Genomic DNA, 9612 nt, shown 5'->3' with positions numbered 1-9612 from the left:
TAAAACTGTTAAAACAAACAGAAAAGACTGTGTAACAAACAGTGTATGTGCCACAAAGCTAAAATATTTACTAACTGATCCTTTTCAGGAACTGTTTGCCAATCCCTGCCCTACAGATCAGTTCTTAAACCAGGCCCATTTTATGGATGAGAAAAGTTTTTTAAAGGTGAAGAAATTACATAAGGCCACACAGATAATACGTGGCAAGTCTTGGTTCCAAGTCTAAGTTCCATCCCCATGCTCTTAAACAGCAACTTTATTGCCTTACAGTACAATTTCCCTTTCCCTTTACTGGAAACCCAGACTTGACCCATCCATAGCCTGTTCCTAAAGGGCTTATGACATACCCTCTCTGTTGTCTACATCTCTGTACGTGCTCCACCTTTCCTGCCCTTGTATTACCAAAGTGGGGGAATTATGGCTCAAGCTCTGTAGTAGCCATTTCGTCTTCCCTCTCCTCCAATCTCTGTGATGTTTTCAAAACTACAGTGAGGGTAGGACGGGAGGACAGCCTGCTGAGAAGGGAAGGAAATGAGTGAGTACCCTGTTGGCAGGGAGTCTGAGCTCCAGCCTGTGGGAAGGGAAAGAAAGCAGTTTCCTTCCCAGGGAAAGCTGGTCTGAATTTCCCATAAGCGCAGATCTGAGCAGCCTGCTTATTTGGGTTGAGGGACAGACACCTGACAGCCACCTGCTTCCAACTGCAGCTGAAAGAGCAGCAGTCAGCTCTATCTGTTCCATACCAGGAAGGGGATGAGTGTAAGGCTCTGACCCTGAGAGAAGGATGCCTGGAGTATGTGATGATTTCTTGTCCAGCTGGGGAGCAAGGTGCCCTGCTTTGTCAAGTACACTGGTTCATGAAGAGTTGCCAAGTACGCCATCAGTGGGCAACCAACATCCAAGGACTTGGAAGGCATACATATACTTTGTATCATAACTAACCAGAACATAATTCCAGGTTTTAGGTGTTTCAGCAGGCATGGTGCCTAAGGGACATTGGCCTAGAAGAAAGGGGGAATACAGAAATGGAATTCACATTTATTGAGTTCTGTACTGCCAGGGCTGAGCTGGATAAGTTAATAAGCCATTCAACACTGACAGTGCCCTGTGTTTCTTAAATCCACTTTCTAAAAGAAAAAATTGACACTTGAGATGGATTCATTCACTCGGATGATATTGAAAGGGCCTCCTATGTACCTCAGCACTTGAAATACTGGAGCGAGCAATGAAGCTCCTGTCTCTACCCTTGCTGAGCTTCCATTCTGGTAAAGGAATCTCAAACACTTACAAAAGTGATGGATGAATTATGGCAACAATAAGAGGTACAAAGGGCAAGGGAGGACGCTGTGAGAAGATGCAACAGAGGGAGTGACTCATTTTGAGAAGCCACGAAGACTTCCCTCAGAAAATGACCCTGAGGCTGAGACCCGGGAAGTGACTTAGAAAAGGGACATGAGCAGCCCCAGAGTGGAAGAAGGCACAACACTTCAAGGATGTGGAAAACGCATGCAGGACACCTGGAGTTCAGTGTGAGAAGTAAGGACTGGCACAAGCCAAAGATAGCGAGATTTGTACAGCCTGGAGTCACCCTGGATGGCATCACAGAGCAAGCTAGGGAGATGGACTTTATTCCAAGAAGGAGCAGAGGAATGTGAGCCATGGAGAGACCAAGAAGTCATACTCTTATAAGTAAGAAGCAAGTGATCAAATAAAAGTTGGAGTCTAAAGTCTGAGCTTTTCCCAGCGTACCCAGAACATTTATCTGATTTTTTTAAAAAAGAGCCTGCAGGTATGAGGTATGATCAATTGATAGGCTCTGCCAGCTAACTGAAAGGAAGTCTGATGCAGGAGGAAAGCCCTAGATTAGGAGTTAGGATTTAGGAGTCTTGGGTTCCAGTTCTGCCTCTGACCCTTCCTAGTCCTGTAGCTGGGCTGAGTCTTGTCACCCCTATGGGCCCCAGTTTCCTCATGTCCAAGAGGGAATGCTGGATAAAGTGTTCAGAGTTGCTTGCGATTAAGCAGAGCCCAAAGTAAACGGTTAGTGTATCTCAGCTCTTATTTCTATCAGGATCTTTGAACTCTAATAGCCTATAACTCTTAGCTTAAATTTTGTGATTATGAATCCACTTTCTCAGAGCCCTCATTCCCAGGCACAGCAATCAATCCTCATTATTTCTAGAGAACATGGTAAATTTTTCTTTTGACATGATCCTAGAATCCTCCACTAACCCTTAGGAACTCTTGTCTCCAGAAGAAACCATGAATTTTATAGTTCACTTAAATGTTCATATAATTGATTCTCCCCTCTTACAGGATTTACCCACACAACCCACAGGCAGAAATTTAATTACGGTTCTGAAGGGACTTACTGTTATAGTACTGGCAGAGCTTTCTTAGGTTAAATGATAATTAAAGCTTAAATTCCGCTGAGGTTGTGCAACTTTTAAATGTGATCCATTCCCTTCTTCATCCCATAGTCTAACAAAGATAATTTAGATTTTGAAATACAGGATGATCCTAAACAAGAAATAATTTTTGTGTCATAAATAAATTTGTACCTGTTTTTATTTGGTTCCTCATTTAGCAGTAACAAATTTTCATGTGTATATGTGTACTGATAGCATATTGTAGGGGTTGGGAGGAGTTGGAGGAGCTACTCTTGATGATTATGGCAAATATCAGTCCTAGGCTGCTTCCCTTATGACTGCCCCATCTCATCACTCAGCGAGTTTTTGGGCCCTCTCTTTTCTTTACCCAGCTGGTGTGTGCTTTCTCTGGGAATGCAAACTCATTTTAATATTAACTTAAGCAAGGCATAATTAGGAACACAAATCTGCTGCAAGAAAACAATACAATTCATTCAAAAGCCAAGATTCAATGACTTTGGATTATCTGTTGTTAGGCTTCTTTTACTTCCTCATTGCTCTCCATTCCAGTAATTGAAGGCTATCTGCATATGTAAGTATGCAGCTGTAATTGGCCTGTTAATATACTCTCCCAGGCAAGCTCTGTTGTTTTGCAAAAAGAAATAGGTTAGCTCATCTCACTTTTGTACAACTAGAAGAGGTAGATGAGGTCCTATCTAGGTTCCTCCTATGACAGATACAAGAATAGAACTCACTGTACACTGAAGCAGAATCACACAAAGGGTATTTTTTTATACTGAGTCCTTATTTTCCATAATATTCTTTTCTTGAGCTTTGTCTTCATGCTTAACTATCTGCCCTCTTCAATAGATTCACTTTCTCTTAAGACATGGTTGGTTTACCCTTTGGTTGACATTTCAAAGTTAAAACAAAGTAACCACCCACTCCTGAATTGCCCACTTTTTGTCATTGGAGGACTTTATAATCAACCCACAAGTAATCATGTCAAGTGCTCACTTATATACCTGTGTGTTTGTTTGGGTGGGTGTGTATAAAGGTGTATGTTAGCAAAACCTAAAATTGAAAAAGAGTTTATAACACATCACAGTCAGAGAGTCACATCATGATTGGGCTTTAGACGAAGAACCATTGGCTGGCTTCCACATTATACAACACCATCAGGGTAACAAAACCTTACATAATTTAGCTCCTATCTTTCCAGCTTCATCCATGCTACCCCAGACTGCCTTTTTTATGCTTCTGCCTTGCTGCAGAAAGTAAGTCCTTCAAATCCATGATCTTTGCTGCCTCCAGGCCTTTACATATGTTTTCACTGCACCGAGAATCCTCTTCTACCCATGACAAGCCATTTTTTCCTTATCTTTCATGTCTCAAGTTTATTATCACTTCCTGTAACAATTTGCTACGGTCTTATATCTACACGCAGTTGTACAGGTTTTCAACTATTCAAAAAAATTTTTAAACTATTTCTTCAGACAAATCTGTATGCTAAGCACTGCAGGTTGAGAGAGAAGAAAAGGGCTCTAGGGAGTCATTCAAAGACCTCCAATATTCCCATATATAGCACTTCCAAACAAACTGAACCTTAGGACTCCCGCTAAACTATTAATACCCTTGCATTACAAAACATCTAACTTATTTTTTGTGTCATTTTGTACAGGGCTCTAATGAATTTGAAATCTCAATTTCTTATGATAAAATGTATCTTACTTCTAAACTACCTACAAAGCCTAGCATTGGGGTGAATACAAGAGAAATATACAACAAATTCTATTGACTAATTGCCTATTGGCATGCCTTTAGGGTAACTTCTCCATGAATCAGTTGTTAACTGGTGGGATGCTCAGGAGGGTACAAGCTGCCTTAGGGCAGGGCCCTTGTCTACCATGTGCAGCATTTTCTCAAGGTCTGACACATGCCTAACACATGTTAGGCATTCAATAAATACTTATCAAGTAAACAAATGAATGAATGACACAAAGGCAATAGTAAACACAAGACCTACTTTAAGAAAACTTCAAAATAATTTTTTAAAATTCCCTTCGCACCTCCATAATTCTTGCATTCAGTGAGTATTGTTTACATTTTCTTCTCCATTTCTGTTAAAGATCTTGAAAAAGAGTCTCTAATTCTTTCTTTGGTAGCCTTTATAAGTGTAAGGAAAACAAATAAGCATAGCAGACATATATAAGCAGCAACTTTCTCCTATATGACTTCTAAAAAAAGCATTAGGAATGATGATATGGACACTGGTCTACCTCTCAAAGTCTTCACAGAGGTAAAGTAAAAGACAATCTTTTACACCCTTTTGTTGTGACAACCACTACAAATCATAAGAGTGATCCATAATTCAATATAAGTTGACACATATTCATTCTGTGTTGGGTAGATTTAAAAAATAAGACTGGAATGCAATGAAGGAGAGTGCAAGCAACTATTATATAACATGGTAATTTCTTAGGGATGGACATAGTCCTCAGGGAATAATGAAGAAATCTTAGAGAGTGAAATGAAACATCACAAAGAAAATGATCATTAAGCTAGTCCTTGAAGATGATAGAATCTTGCAATCACTAGAGGTTAGATGGGTATTCCAAGTAAAGAGGACAACGTGAAGGGATTGAGTATGCACACATCATGACCCAGTGTTTAAGACAGAACAGTTAAGACAGATCTTCCCAACAATTTTAACAATATTTTCACCCTAGTTGAAAATATTTGTAGGTTTATCATCCCTTGATTGAGAAAACACATTACAGCAAAACCTACTACATATTCCGTTAAGATTTTGAACAAATATGTTTTATTAATCACCATAACATCTATATAGAGTCAAAAGTAGAACATGATGTCAGACGTAATGCTCACATCTACTTTCCCTTCCTCTAAATAACCCATTGACACTAAAATGAAGAGTATTGTCTAAGGAAAATGTGATCTTCCCGGAAAATCCTCCTGGTGAAGGCATCAAAGAAGACTGGGATTTTAAGTAGTTCTTAAATGTCATGCAGGCACAGTGTACCTTTGAGGGAGGAAGGTTAAAGTTGAAAAGTTTCAAAGGAAAGGCCACTCTGCCCATGAGTAAAATACAGTACTAACTATCCAAGATTTCCATTATAAAGGTAAAGCCATCCTCCATGCAAGTCCCTAATTAACTTCTGCAGGAAAACCTGTCTATTTATAAAAATCCCATAAACACCTTTTTGATAGGTCTTCCACTACCTCAGCAGCCATTATGTATAGTAGCTGCCCTCTTCCTATGGTGCCTTGCCCCCTCCCCTGTGTGACGTCATGTCAAGATGGTTGCTCCCACCAAAGAACAAACCCCTCTTCCCAGCATGCCCCTGTTGCCACCTAGAGAGTAACCTAATACTCGCTCACCTCCTACCACCTAGTAACGTCACGGGCTCCTCCACTCCCTGATCACTACCTCACTCAACCCCGCCTCAGCCCCTATGAACCACACCCCTGTCTCTATAAAAGACTCTCCCTGCCCCGGCCATGTTGCTTTTGTCTCTCCTTTGTTCAGAGACGGCCCGGCAGATCTATTCCCCTAATAAAGGCTTGTTGTGGCCTGGTCTGGTCTTGGTCTTCGGCACTTTTACCTGACACTTTTAATTCTAGAATCTATAAAGGTGCAGAGAAAGTATACCCAATGATCTAATGCTCACTTAAACATATAGACAAAGAATTATCAACAAATACTGAAAGAAAACCAATTGCATATATATAAATGGACCAAAATACCAAGCAACTGATCACAAAGGAAACAGATAATTCAGGGAGCATTGAAGAACCTTTAATTTTTTAAAAATATAATTCTCAGAGATTTAAGATATTACATCAGTTAAATAACAGGATGCTATATAAAAAGAAACAATCTGTTAAAACCAAGAAATAGCCCTTGGTAATTTTTTTCCTTAGAAAGCAGAAAGATAATTTATTCCAAAAGATTGCAGATATAAGAAATTCATCCTGAAAATATAGCTTGGTGCAAATCTACTGGGACAGATCCTTCTGAGCACAATCTCCTGCTGACTGCCCCACTGGAATCTTATTTGTCTTGCAGCAGTTTTTCAACACATTGCTGATTCCTATGTTGTGAGCTGGCAGGAGCAGCTATCTTCAAGTTCACAGATCCCTAGGTGAGAGTAACAGAGTTCTCAGGAGAATATCACCTTCTCCCTCAGAAGAGTGCATATACATTTTGTAGAGCCAACACAGCTTAGGTTAAGAAGGCACATCTTTCATCAAAGTGTTAAAAAAGACAGAAAAAATACTACATTGTAGAAAAAGATCTTCAAAGATGGTGTGAACTTAGTGTAAGACAGCTAATGCCCAAAATAGGCAAGTCAAAGAAGGTAGTCTAGATTCAGAGGTGCTTTTGCATCTAGAAGGAATTTTCTTTTTGACCTCAAAGACTGGGCACGGTCCACCACATCTTCCTCAAGACCAGTGATACTTCAGATACCAGATGGGGGTTTTTTGGTACCAGGGATCAAACTCAGGACCTTGCGCTTGAGAGGCAGGCATGCTGTCACTGAGCTAAATCCCAGGCCCTTCATTTTTAAACTGTGGTCTGAATAGAGGGTTGAGTTGGGCCTGAATTGCAATCAACCAAAAGAGGTAGCAAACTGAACAGGTCACCAACATGGAGATAATAACTCCTCAGTTGGGACCTTTAGGAACAAACCAGGGCAAACAAAGCCAATGAAGCCCCAGAACAACTCATCACCATCAAAGGCACAATGAGGCCCTGATATGCTGTGACTGCCAGCCTCTGCCTAGCTGCCTCACTTTGGCCCCACCCTCTAGCCCTTGAAAATTAAAAATTCCAAGACAAGATATTCATTATGTAAACTGAATAATACAACAAACACAGCAGATGAACAAAATACATACCAAAAAAATAAAGTCAAGATAAAGTTCCCAAAATTTAGATTTAAAAAAAACCTGGAAAATGAGAGAAAATATAGGAGACAAGGCAAAGGGAAGCATGAGAGGTGGAGAGGTAATATTCATTTCCTGGTCTTTCATAACAGAGTCAATAATTCTCCCCAGATGGTGATAACAAGAAATAGAGGTGCAAGTACATTCAGGGTATATGGTTACCAGTAAAACTAAAAACAAACTGTCGACAATGACTGATTCTATGACATGAAATTGGCAACTTCCTCTGGGATGAAAGAGGTTCTAGTATGGACTTCTGATTCCTTTTACAAGTAAAAAACCATGTGAGGATACCTTTCTTCTAATAATTTTCACAAAGCTATCCTTAAAAACTATAGCCCATTGGCAGAATTGAAACAAGTCTATCTGCCTCCAATCCTCACCTAAGGATTATTTAGGTAAAATAAAGATAGAACTCTTCTCTGCCAGGTGGAGGTCTTTTGTTTAAAAAATAAATAAAAAGAAAGAAGTCTCAAAAAGATTTGATCCTGCTAAGTGTCGGGGGTTGCCCTGAATACTCTGGATAAAGCAGCTAATGTACAACAACAATCTGTCCTATTGAAGTTTATACTCTTCCCTTAGCAAAACAATACCATCATTATTACTTTGCAATTCATGGGCTCAGTGTTATTTTAACTGAGGAATGTGTTTCTTAAGTGAGAATGGGCCAAATATTTTCAGAGGAAAAAATTAAATATTTCACAGTGATGAGGTGTGTTTTCTGTTATGTAAATTCATGTGCAACTCACTATCTCCACCCCACTCCACCCCAAGAACACATCTTCCCAAGAGAGGGTGGAGAGAGTGCCCACATAGGAAAGATTTAAAGACAGAGCTTCAGGGAAAGGACAAGATAAGGATGATCAAGGCAAATAATTAAGGAGCTGTCATGAAAGACTAGAAAGTGAGGCACGTTTGCATGAGAATAAGATAGAAAAAAAAGCAATCAGCAGGCACTTTGCTATTTGGGGTTGCTTAATTGAGTTGTTAAGTAAAAGAATTGCATGTCCCTCCCCTAAAGTTTGCTGAGACCTGGTCCTAGAGAAGACTAATACAGAGAAACTCAAGATCAGTTCTGCTCTCTCATCAGAGGACACCTTGTAAGTTCATCAAAAAAATGGACAATACCCCAAACTTGAGATCATGTCAGTGATAGGCAGACTAGTTCCTTGCCCTTGTCTTTAGCATATCGCCCAGGACTACCTTTTGGCTCTCACTCAAATAGGACCAAAGGAGAAAGAGCACCTCCTCTTCTATGAGCTAATATCTATGATGGCTACTAGATGGGGGACAGAGAATGATCATAAAAGAAACTAGACTAGATCTACATGTGAAATTAAGAGATTTCACTTTCTTTGCATATCCAAGAAAAAGTGTGTTAAATTTTGTGAACCTACAACATGTTCAGATCACATTACTTATTCATGCTAGAAATTTCTTGATTTATGGATCTTTTGAAATAATTTCATAGGACCCTGCACTACACAAATTGGAAACATCAGGCCTAGTTTAAAAGATTCCTGCTTTGACAAATGAGGTCAGAGAGCTATTTAGTTATCATTTTGAAAACTACCTCTTGTTGTATACCAAAGCTTCAGATAGTCCAGAAATGTACAAAGGAATGAAATGAACAAAAAAGAAAGGACTGAGGGAGTAGAAAGCTTTTAAGGAAGAGAGTGACATAATCAGGTAGGTTTTTAGAAAGATGATTCGGGCAATTTCTGAATAATGAATTTGAAGGGAAAGAGGTTCAGTACAGCTCAGGAGGTTACTATAATTGTCCAGGCAAGAAATACCCTAAACTAGGGCAGTGTCAGTGGGAAAGTCACCTCTTATGCATTACTTCAAATCCTTCCTGCTAGACCCTTTACCCTGACCAGTGCTGCAGTCACCATTTCTGCACAGACCTCGATGACCTCTGGGCAGGTGCAAGCTGGGAGGTCATTCCCTCGGCTATAAGCCATGTACCCCATGTCTCTTGACCAGAATCTTCTCTGATGTTGCTGTGTGGACCACTCCAACAATTTACTCTGCAATGTCTCATGCACACCCTAGAAAGATAAGGGGGCTAATGTCTCTGTAGCAAGGCTTGAATGGTGGTGGACAGGAGTCTCTTGCATAGACAGTTCTGATGCATTTCATCAAGTTGCTCAAAAGATCCTTCAGGATCAAAAGTTTGCAGCAGTGACAATCTCAGTGAGATAACTTTATTTGGCTTGCTCTCCTTCTCTATTCATTCTCCTATTCCTCTCACTGTTCCTTGGATCCAATATCAAAT

General features: G+C 40.0%; 1 pseudogene; it reads right to left on the bottom strand.

The window, feature by feature from the left end:
* Positions 1 to 6830: 6830 nt before the first annotated feature.
* LOC101708358 (V-type proton ATPase subunit e 1 pseudogene) lies at positions 6831 to 9307 on the bottom strand (annotated as a pseudogene).
* Positions 9308 to 9612: the final 305 nt, after the last annotated feature.

Source organism: Heterocephalus glaber, unplaced genomic scaffold (genome assembly GCF_053883595.1).
Source record: "Heterocephalus glaber isolate CG9 unplaced genomic scaffold, H.glaber_assembly_v1.0 deba00001429, whole genome shotgun sequence".
In the NCBI taxonomy this organism is placed as follows: Eukaryota; Metazoa; Chordata; class Mammalia; order Rodentia; family Bathyergidae; genus Heterocephalus; species Heterocephalus glaber.
Note: the sequence above shows the minus strand (reverse complement) of the source record. Positions and strands in the feature narration are given on the sequence as shown.